General features: G+C 41.2%; 1 pseudogene; it reads left to right on the top strand.

Annotated features, from left to right (window-relative positions):
* Nucleotides 1-353: 353 nt before the first annotated feature.
* Nucleotides 354-1451, top strand: LOC130832205 (mitochondrial import receptor subunit TOM40 homolog; annotated as a pseudogene).
* The last annotated feature ends 9398 nt before the right edge of the window (nt 1452-10849 follow it).

Raw genomic sequence — 10849 nt, 5'->3', positions numbered from 1 at the left:
GGAAAAATGGAAAGGTATTCTGTGCCCATGGATTGAAAGAATTAATACTGTGAACATGTCCATACTACCCAAAGCAATCTACAGATTCAATACAATCCCTATCCAAGTTCCAATGGCATATTTCATAGAACTAGAACAAGGAATTCTCAAATTTATATGAAAACACAGAAGACCCTGAATAGGCAAAACAATCTTGAGGCAAAACAAAAAACAAAAAAACCAAAGCTGATGGTATCACACTGATGGTATCACACTGATTTCAAAGTACACTACAAATCTAAAGCAATCAAGAGTATGGGGGGCGACGATGTTGGCAGCGGCGGAAGCGGGTTGGGTTGCGCTTGGCGCACGGGATGGGAGCCGAGCCCAGACAGGCAGGAGGCGCTGCCGCGCGCGAGCCCATGGAGAACGTGTTGGTCTCTAGCTCGCTGCCCGCAGGGCCACCGCCGCCGCCGGTGTTGGTCTCTAGCTCGCGGACCGCAGGGCCACCGCCGCCGCCGCCTGCACCTCCCCTCATGGGACTACCGCTGCCTCCGCCCTCTCCTCTGGGCTTTACGCTGCCTCCCCTGGCGGGTGGCCTGGGCGCTGGGGCTGGTGCAGGTCGAGGTTCTGAAAGGACCCTCCAGGGCTGGAGGGACCAGGGATGATGGGAGTGCCACCAGAAGTGCAAGGAGCTGTTTCCTATTCAGATGGAAAGTGTCAAGCTCAGTCGACAAAGGGCTGAGTAATCATTTCCAGGTGAACCACACAGTAGTCCTCAGCACAGCTGGGGACTCCAGCTACCACTTTGGGGTCACATACAGCTGAGTCCCACAGAGGCATTCCCTGTGCTGATGGGTGACATGGACAATAGCGGCAGCCTCAGTACCCAGGTCATTCACCAGCTGGGCCCCCACCTCAGGTCCAAGATGGCCATTCAGACCCAGCAGTTGAAGCTTGTGAACTGGTAGGTGGACGGAGAGTACCGGGGCTCCGACTTCACAGTGGCCATCACCCTGGGGAACCCAGACGTCCTGGTGGGTTCAAGAATCCTCGTGGCCCACTACCTCCAGAGCATCACACCATGTCTGGCCCTGGGCAGAGAGCTGATCTACCACCAGCAGCCCAGAGAGGAGGGCACTGTTATGTCACTAGCATTGAATAACTGGTTAGCAACAGTAATGTTGGGTCAAGCGGGAATACACGCAACATACTACCATAAAGCCAGTGACCAGCTGCAGGTGGGTGTGGAGTTCGAGGCCAGCACAAGGATGCAGGACACAAGTCTTTTCCTTCGGGTACTAGCTGGACCTGGCCAACCTCCTCTTCAAAGTTTCTGTGGACAGCAACTGGATCGTGGGTGCCATGCTGGAGAAGAAGCTGCAGCCCTGCCCCTGGTGCTGGCCCTCGATGCCCTCCTGAATCATCGAAAGAACAAGTTCCAGTGCTGCTTTGACCTCACCATTAGCTGAGCCCCTCCTGGGCCCGCCTTCCACGCCCTTTCTCCTTCAGATCCCACCTCCCCCTCCTCCTGCTAGGGAGGGAAGACCTGAGCCCCCCTCTCTCTCCCTTCCCTCTTCCTCGGGGGTCAGAGGGGCAGCGGAAAGGAGGGGAGCTATCACCCCAGCAGCTGGCAGGGGATTCTGGAACCACGGGTGCGTCAGGATTTGGAGTGCCAGCGGCAGTGTGCCTGGTGAGCCTGGGATCTAGGAAGGGATTCTGGAATTGAAGGGCACACGGAATTCTGAGCACCAGGGGCAGAGGCGATCAGACAACCTCAGGGAGGTGTTGGGGTGTCCCCATCCCCCAAAGTGTCCTGGGCCCAGGCCCAAGGAGGCAGCAAGAAGAGGAGATTCCTTGTCCCCAGTCACTCCACCCCTGTCCTATTTCCCATCCATCCCTCAGTATAAATCATGTTCATAAGTTATGGGAGAACCAGGACATTTTACAAAAAACAAACAAACAAAAACAAAAAAAATACAAGGAAAAAAAATATGGTGCAGGCACAAAAACAGACATATAGCTCAATAAAACAGAAATAAAACCACACACATACAGACAATTACTCTATGACAAAGAAGCAAAGAACATACAACGGGGAAAGGACAATTTCTTCAATAAATGGTAGTGGGAAAACTCCACAACGACATACAAAAGCATGAAACTAGACCACTATCTTAGATCACTACTCAGCAATTAACTTGAAGTGGATTAAAGACAAGTATAAGACTGGAAACCATGTAATTCCAAGGAGAAAATATAGGCAGTAACCTCATTGGCATCAACATCAAAAAAAAAAAAAAAAAAAAAACAAACAACCCACTTATAAAATGGGCAGAGGACCTGAATAGGCATTTTCTCATAGACATACAGATGGCCAACAGGCACATGAAAAGATGCTCAACATCACTAATCATCAGGGAAATACAAATCAAAACCACGAGATATCACCTCACATTCATTAGATTGGCATCAGTGTTAGCAAAGTTTTTGTGGATCTGACTCCAAAGGCAAGGGAAACAAAAACAAAATAGACAAATGGAATTACATCAAACAAAAAACTTTTGCAAAATGAAGGAAACTATCAACAACAAAAAAAAGGCCACCTACTGAATGGGAGAAGATATTTGCAAATGATATATCTGATAAAACATTATGCTATGTAAAAGAAGCCAGACACAAAAGGTAACATATAATGATTATATTCATATGAATAGTCACCTTCATTTGTGTTAAATGGTATCTCATTAGAATGGCTATTATCAAGAAGACTACAAATAAGCTTCAGAGAGGTTTGTGGAGAAAAGGTAACTCTCATATGCTGTTGGTGGGAATATAAACTGGTGTAGCCACTTTGGAAAACAGTATGGGGAGTCCTCAAAAAACTAAAAATAGAACTACCATATGACCCAGCAATTCCAATCCTGGTAATTTTTTAATAAATATATTTATTTATTTATGTATTGGCTGCGTTGTGTCTTCGTTGCTGCACATGGGCTTTCTCTAGTTGCAGCAAGCAGGGGCTACTCTTCATTGTGGTGTGTAAGCTCCTCATTGTTTTTGTTTGTTATTTTCATTTCCCTAATGACTAATTATGCTGAACATCTATTCATGTGTTTATCAATCATTTTATAACTTCTTTGGACAAACGACTATAATTTTAAAAAATAGAAATGTAGCAAGTGTTGGCAAGGATGTGGAGTAATTGGAACCTGCATGCATTTCTGTTGGTGATGTAAAATGGTTCATCTGCTGTTGAAAATAGGCTAGATATTCCTCAAAAAAGTTTAACATTACTGGGACTTCCTAGGTGGCGCAGTGGTTAAGAATCTGCCTGCCAATGCAAGGGACATGGGTTCTACCCCTGACCCAGGCAGATACCACATGCCATGGAGCAATGAAGACTGTGCACCACAGCTATTGATTCTGCTCTCTATAGTGCATGAGCCACAGTTATTGAGCCTGTGTGCTGCAAATACTGAAGCGCATGCACCTAGAACCCATGCTCCACAACAAGAGAAGCCACCGCAATGATTGTATTCATATGAAATCCAAAATAGGTAAATCCATAGTGGCAGAGAACAGATTAGTTTTTTTCTGGGAGCTCAGGGGAGGGGGGAATGAAAGATGACTGCTAATGAGTGTGGGTTTCTTTGTGATCATAAAAATATTTTGGAAGTAGATAGAGGTAATGGTTGCACAACACTGCAAATGTACTAAATCGGGGTCCCCAACCCCCGGGCCATAAACTGGTACTGATCCTCAGCCTGTTAGGAAGTGGACCACACAGCAGGAGGTGAGTGGCAGGCCAGTGAGTGAAGCTTCATCTGCTGTATGAGTTCTTTTTATATTTTGAATATTAATCTTCATTTGCTGCTCTGCATTGCTCTCCATCACTTGCATTATGGCCTAAACCATTCCCCACCCCTCACCCCTGCTACTGTCTATGGAAAAATTGTTTTCCATGAAACTGTTCCCTGGTGCCAAAAAGGTTGGGGACTGCTGTACTAAATGATGCTGAATTGTACACTTTAAATGGTTACTTTATGGTATAATGACTTTCACCTCAATAAAAAATAGCCAAAAAATAACATTCCTAGAAGTACAACTAACAAAGATGTGTAAGATCTTTAAGAAGAGAATTGTAAAACTTTATAACAAGATATCAAAGACAATATGAATAAACAAAGATATATAACATCTTTGCAAGCAGGAATACATAACACCGTAACAATGCAAATACTCCACAAACTATAAATTTAGTGAAATTCTGATTTAAAACGAAAGTTTTTAAATGAACTTTGTAAAAAAAAAAATCCAAAATTCAGTTCACACAGGGTATATCCTGTGATCAAAATAGAATTAAATTAGAAACAAATAACAGAAAGATACCTGGAAAAATCTCCAAATAATTAAAAACTAAATAGTACAATTCTACATTACCCTTTGGTGAAAGAAGAAATCAAAAGGGAAATAAGAAGGTATTTACAAAAAATTTTAGTTGAAATATACTTGATTTAGTTTCAGGTCTACAGTAAAGTGACTCAGTCGTGTGTTTTATATATATACATTTTAATTTTTAATCACAGTTTCAATTTCAGTGCTCGTGATTGGTCTGATTATATTTTCTATTTCTTCCTCATTCAGTCTTGGAAGGTTGTACTTTTCTAAGAATTTGTCCATTTCTTCCAGACTGTCCAGTTTATTGCCATATAGTTGTTTGCAGTAGTCTCTCATGATCTTCTGTATTTCTGCAGTGTCAGTTGTTACTTTTCCTTTTTCATGTCTAATTCTGTAGATGTGAGTCTTTTCCTTTTTTTTCCTTAATGAGTGTCGCTAATGGTTTAACAATTTTGTTTATCTTCTCAAAGAACCAGCTTTTAGTTTTATTGATCTTTGCTATTGTTTCCTTCATTTCTTCTTCATTTATTTCTGATCTGATCTTTCTGATTTCTTTCCTTCTGCTAGCTTTGGGAGGTTTATTTATTCTTCTTTCTCTAATTGCTTTAGGTGTAAGGTTAAGTGTTTATTTGAGATTTTTCTTATTTCTTGAGGTAGGATTGTATTGCTATAAACTTCCTTCTTAGAATTGCTTTTGCTGCATCCTATAGGTTTTGGATTGACATGTTTTCATTGTCATTTGTCTCTAGGTATTTTTTGATTACCTCTTTGATTTCTTCAGTGATCTCTTGGTTATTTACTAGCATGTTGTTTAGCCTTCATGTGTTTGTATTTTTTACAGCTTTTTTTTCCTGTAATTGATATCTAGTCTCATAGCGTTGTGGTCAGAAAAGATGCTTGATACGATTTCAATTTTCTTAAATTCACTGAGGTTTGATTTGTGACCCAAGATGTGTTCTATCCTGCAGAATGTTCCATGTGCACTTGAGAAGAATGTGTATTCTATTGCTTTTGGATGGAATACCCTATAAATATCAATTAAGTCCCACTGGTCTAATGTGTCATTTAAAGCTTGTGTTTCTGTATTTATGTTTGGATGATCTGTCCATTGGTGTAGCAGAGTGTTAAAGACCCATACTATTATTGTGTTACTGTCAATTTCCCCTTTTGTGGCTGTTATCATTTGCCTTATGTATTGAGGTGCTCATATGTTGGTGTATAAGTATTTATAATTGTTATATCTTCTTCTTGGATTGCTCCTTTGATCATTATGTCCTTCCTTGTCTTTTGTAATGGTCTTTATTTTAAAGTCTATTTTGTCTGATATGAGTATTAGTACTCTAGCTTTCTTTTGATTTCCATTTGCATGGATTATCTTTTTCCATCCCCTTACCTTCAGTCTGTATGTGTCCCTAGGTCTGAAGTGGATCTCTTGCAGACTGCATACATACAGATTCTGTTTTTGTATCCATTCAGCCAGTCTGTGTCTTTTGGTTGGAGCATTTAATTCATTCACATTTAAGGTAATTATCAATATATATGTTACTATTACCATTTTCTTTATTGTTTTGTGTTTGTTTTTGTAGGTCATTTTCTCTTGTGTTTCCCACTTAGCATTAGAAGTTCCTTTAGCATTTGTTGTAGAGGTGGTTTGGTGGTGCTGAATTCTCTTAAATTTTGCTTTTCTGTAAAGCTTTAGTTTTCTCCATCAAATCTGAATGAGATCCTTGCTGGGTAGAGTAATCTTGGTTATAGGTTTTTCCCTTTCATCATTTAAAATATGTCCTGCCACTCCTTCTGGCATGCAGAGATTCTGCTGAAAGTTCAGCTGTTAACCTTATGGAGATTCCCTTGAATGTTATTTGTTGCTTTTCCCTTGATTCTTATAATATGTTTTCTTTGTATTTAATTTTTGATAGTTTGATTAATATATGTCTCATTGTGTTTGTCATTGGGCTTATCCTGTATGGGACTCTCTGTGCTTCCTGGACTTAACTGTTTCCTTTCCCATGTTAGGGAAGTTTTTGACTTTAATCTCTTCAAGTATTTTCTTAGGCTCTTTCCCTTTCTCTTCTTCTTCTGTGAGCCCTATAAATAGAATGTTGGTGCTTTTAATGTTGTCCCAGAGGTCTATGAGACTATCCTCATTTCTTTTCATTCTTTTTTTCTTTATTCTGCTCCTCAGCAGTTATTTCCACCATTCTATCTTCCAGCTCACTTATCCATTCTTCAGCCTCAGTTATTCTGCTATTGATTCCTTCTAGAGTACTTTCGATTTCAATTATAGTGTTGTTCATCACTGTTCATTTGCTCTTTAGTTCTTCTAGGTCCTTGTTAAACATTTCTTGTATTTTCTGCATTCTGTTTCCAAGATTTTGGATCATCTTTACTATCATTACTCTGAATTCTTTCTCAGGGAGACTTCTTATTTCTTCTTCATTTGTTTGGTCTTGTGGGTTTTCACCTTGCTCCTTAATCTGGTGCATATTTCTCTGCCTTCTCATTTGTTTTGCTTACTGTGTTTGGGGTCTCCTGTCTACAGGCTGCAGGATCATAATTCCTCTTACTTCTGTTGTCTATTCCCAGTGGGTGAGGTTGGTTCAGTGGTTTGTGTAGGCTTCTGGTGGGGGTGACTGGTGCCTATGTTCTAATGGGTGGGGCTTACTCTTGTCTCTCTGATGGGCAGGGCTGTGTCCACTGATGTATTTTGGGGTGTCTGTGAGCTTAGTATGACATTAGGCAGCCTGTCTGCTGATGCGTGGGTTGTGTTCCTATCTTCCTAGTTGTTTGGCATGAGGCATCCAGGACTGGAACTTGCTGGCCATTGGGTGGAGCTGGGTCTTAGTGTTGGCACGGAGACCTCTAGGAGAGCTCTGACCAGTTAATATTCCATGGGGCCAGGAGTTCTCTGGTGGTCCAGAGAAACTGGCCTTTTCTCTCCCACTTTGGAGGCTCAGGCTTGTTCCCTGGCTGGAGCACCAAGACCTTGCAAGCTGCCTGGTGTGGAAGAAACAGAGGAAGAGAAAACAAACAAACAAACAAACAACAAAAAGAGACAACCTCCCAAGAAAAATGGTAAGAGCAAAAGTAAACAGTCAAAATCACACAAAGAAACAGACCCACCCACTCACAAAAAGAAAAGAGAAAAAAAAGTGCACAACCAAACCAATAAACAAACCAAGAAATGAAAGAAATAGGAGAAAATTAATAAGTAAATTAAAAATATTAAAAGAAAAACATGAAAAGGAAAAGAAAAGAAAATATATAAAAATTAAAATTAAAAGAATAATAGAAAAAGAACAACAGAATAAATAAAAAAGAACCAAACATACAAACAAACAAACAAAAAGAGTGATATTTTCCTGTGGCCTTGGCTGTCAGTGTCCTTTCCCACACAGTGAGTCACAGCCAGCCCCTTCCTACCCAGTAAGTCCTCTAATACCTCAAGCTAGGTCTCTGGACCTGCTTTGGCACTGTGCAGCCAGATCAGACTCTTATCTGGCCTTACTCCTGCGTGTACTTGCCCTCAAAGTCCACAATTACCTCCAAAGTCCACAGCCTCAATTGCAGGAACACTCATTTTCTATTCAGGTATGCTCCTGTGGCTGTAAGGAGATGTTTCCCTTTTTTCTTCTTTGGTAGCATAGCCTCTGGGGTTCAGTTTTTGATTTGGCCCTGCCTCTGTATGTGATCCATCCTCAGGCATCTGTCCTCTTCCCAGGCAGGCAGAGTGAGGGCTAATTAGGGCTCACTTGCTCACTCAGGCCAGGGGGAGGTAGGGATAAGGCAGTCACAGTTGAAATGTGCAGAGTGTGACTGCAGTTGGAGAGTCTGGCATAAAGTTGTAAGAGCCTGAGGCATGCTGTGTGTTCTCTCGGGGAAGTTGGCCCTGGATCACAGGACCCTGCACAGGCTGCTGGGAGGATGTAGACAGTGACCTGCCTTGCACACAGGACCTTTGGTGGCAGGGGTGGCAGCCTCGGGATTCCAAGAAAACAGCCGTGGCTTGCAATCACATAGGAATTGCCCTGCAGTCTGTAAGCTTGTGGAGCAGGAAGCTCCTATAGCAGTCCACCTCTCGAGAACAAAGGTCTTCTGCATCTCCTTCAGGCCCAGTGTTTTCCCCAGACTCTCTCCTGCCTAGCTGTGGTTCACTAGCCTCCCAAGGATGTCCTCATACAGTCAACCCCTGTCCTTTCCTTGGGGTCTGACCTCCAAAGCCCAAGCATCAGCACCCAGCCCCCTCCTGCCCCAACAGGTGAGCAGACAAACATCTCAGGCTGGGAAGTGCTGGTCAGCACTGATTCTCTGCGTAGGGATCTCTCCACTCTGCCCTCTGTGCACCCGTTGCTGCCCTTTCCTTTGAGGTTCTGAAGCTCCCCCTGACATCCCCACCAGGAGGGGGCTTCCTGATGTGTGGAAGCTTTTCCCTCTTCACAGCTCCCTCTCAGAGGGAGGGAGGTCCCACCCCAGTTCCTTTGTCTCTTTTGTTTTTCCCTTTTTTCTTTTGCTCTACTCAGTTACATGGGGATTTTCTTGCCTTTTTGGAAGTTTGAAGTCACCTGCCAGCACTTCCCAGCCTGAGATGTTTGTCTGCTCACCTGTTGGGGCAGGCAGGTGTTCTGTAGGGGCTACATTTGGTAGGTGTTCTGTAGGGGCTGTTCCACATGTAGGTGTATTCTTGATGTATTTGTGGGGAGGAAGGTGATCTATACATCTCACTCCTCTGCCATCTTCCTGTGAACCTCACATTTAGGTTTTAAAGCTATTTTGAGTTTATTTTTGTATATGGTGTTATGTAATGTTCTAATTTCATTCTTTTACATGCAGCTATCCAGTTTTCCCAGCACCATTTATTGGAGATACTGTCTTCTCCATTGTATATTCTTGCCTCCTTTGTCACAGATTAAGTAACCGTAAGTACATCCACTTATTTCTAGGCTTTCTATCCTGTTCCATTGATCTATATATCTGTTTTGTGCCAGTACTATTCTGTTTTTTTTTTAATTAAATTTTTTTGGAGCATAGTTTATTTACAATGTTGTGTAACTTTCTTCTGTACAGCAAAGTGAATCTGTTATACATACACATATATCCACTCTTTTCTCCATCCTGTTTTGTTACTGTAGCTTTATAGTATAGTCTGAAGTCAGGGAGCCTGATTCCTCCAGCTCTGTTCTTCTTTCTCAAGATTCTTGTGGCTATTTGGGATATTTTGTGTTTCCATACAAATTTTAAAATACTTCGTCCTCATTCTGTGAAAAATACCATTGGAACTTGATAGGGATTGCATTGAATCTGTAGATTGCTTTGGGTAGTATCATCATTTTAATAATATTGATTCTTCCAATCCAAGAACACAATGTACCTCTCCATCTGTTTGTGTTGTCTTCAGGTTCTTTCATCAGCATCTTATTGTTTTCAGAGTACAGGTCTTTTGCCTCCTTAGGTAGATTTATTCCTAGATATTTTATTCTTTTTGATGCAATGGCAAATGAGACTGTTTCCTTAATTTCTATCTCTCTCATAGTTTGTTGTTAGTGTATAGAAATGCAACACATTTCTGTATACTAATTTTATACCCAACAACTTTACCTAATTCACTGATGAGCTCTAGTAGTTTTCTAGTAGTATCTTTAGGATTTTCTATGTACACAGGTGAGTCAAAAATTATCCACACTCTGGCTGTAGAAGTTCTAGTTACTCTCGTAGAACATCATATCATCTGCAAACAGTGATACTTTTACTTCCTTTTCAATTTAGATTCCTTTTATTTCTTTTTTCTTCTCTGATTGCTGTGGCTAGCATTTCCAAAACTATGTTGAATAAAAGTAGTGAGAGTGTGCATCCTTGTCTTGCTCCTGATCTTAAAAGGAATGATTTCAGGTTTTCACTGCTAAGTATGATGTTAGCTGTGGGTTTGTCATATATGGCCTTTATTATGTTGAAGTATGTCCCCTCTATGCCCACTTTCTGAAGAGTTTTTATCACACATGGATACTGAATTTTATCAAAAGCTTTTTTCTGCATCTATTGACATGATCACATGGTTTTTATTCTTCAGTTTGTTAATGCAGGGTATCACATTGATTGATTAGTGGCTATTGAAAAATACTTGCATCTCTGGGATTAATCCCATTTGATCATGTTGTGTTTTAATATATTGTTGGAATTGGTTTGCTGATTATTTTGTTGAGGATTTTTGTATCTATGTTCATCAGTGATATTGGCCTGTAATTTTCTTTTTTTCTGGTATCGCTGTTTGGTTTTGGTATCAGCTTGATGGTGGCCTCATAAAATGAGTTCAGAAGTGTTCCTTCTTCTGCAATTTTTTGGAATAGTTTCAGAAGGGTTGGTGTTAACTCTTTCCTAAATGTTTGGTAGACTTCACCAGTGAAGCTGTCTTGTCCTGGACTTTTCTTTGTTTGGAGTTTTTTAATTACTGATTCAACTTCAGTATTTGTGATTG

Source organism: Hippopotamus amphibius, chromosome 1 (genome assembly GCF_030028045.1).
Source record: "Hippopotamus amphibius kiboko isolate mHipAmp2 chromosome 1, mHipAmp2.hap2, whole genome shotgun sequence".
Classification (NCBI taxonomy): Eukaryota; Metazoa; Chordata; class Mammalia; order Artiodactyla; family Hippopotamidae; genus Hippopotamus; species Hippopotamus amphibius.
This window is presented reverse-complemented; position numbering and strand designations above follow the sequence as displayed.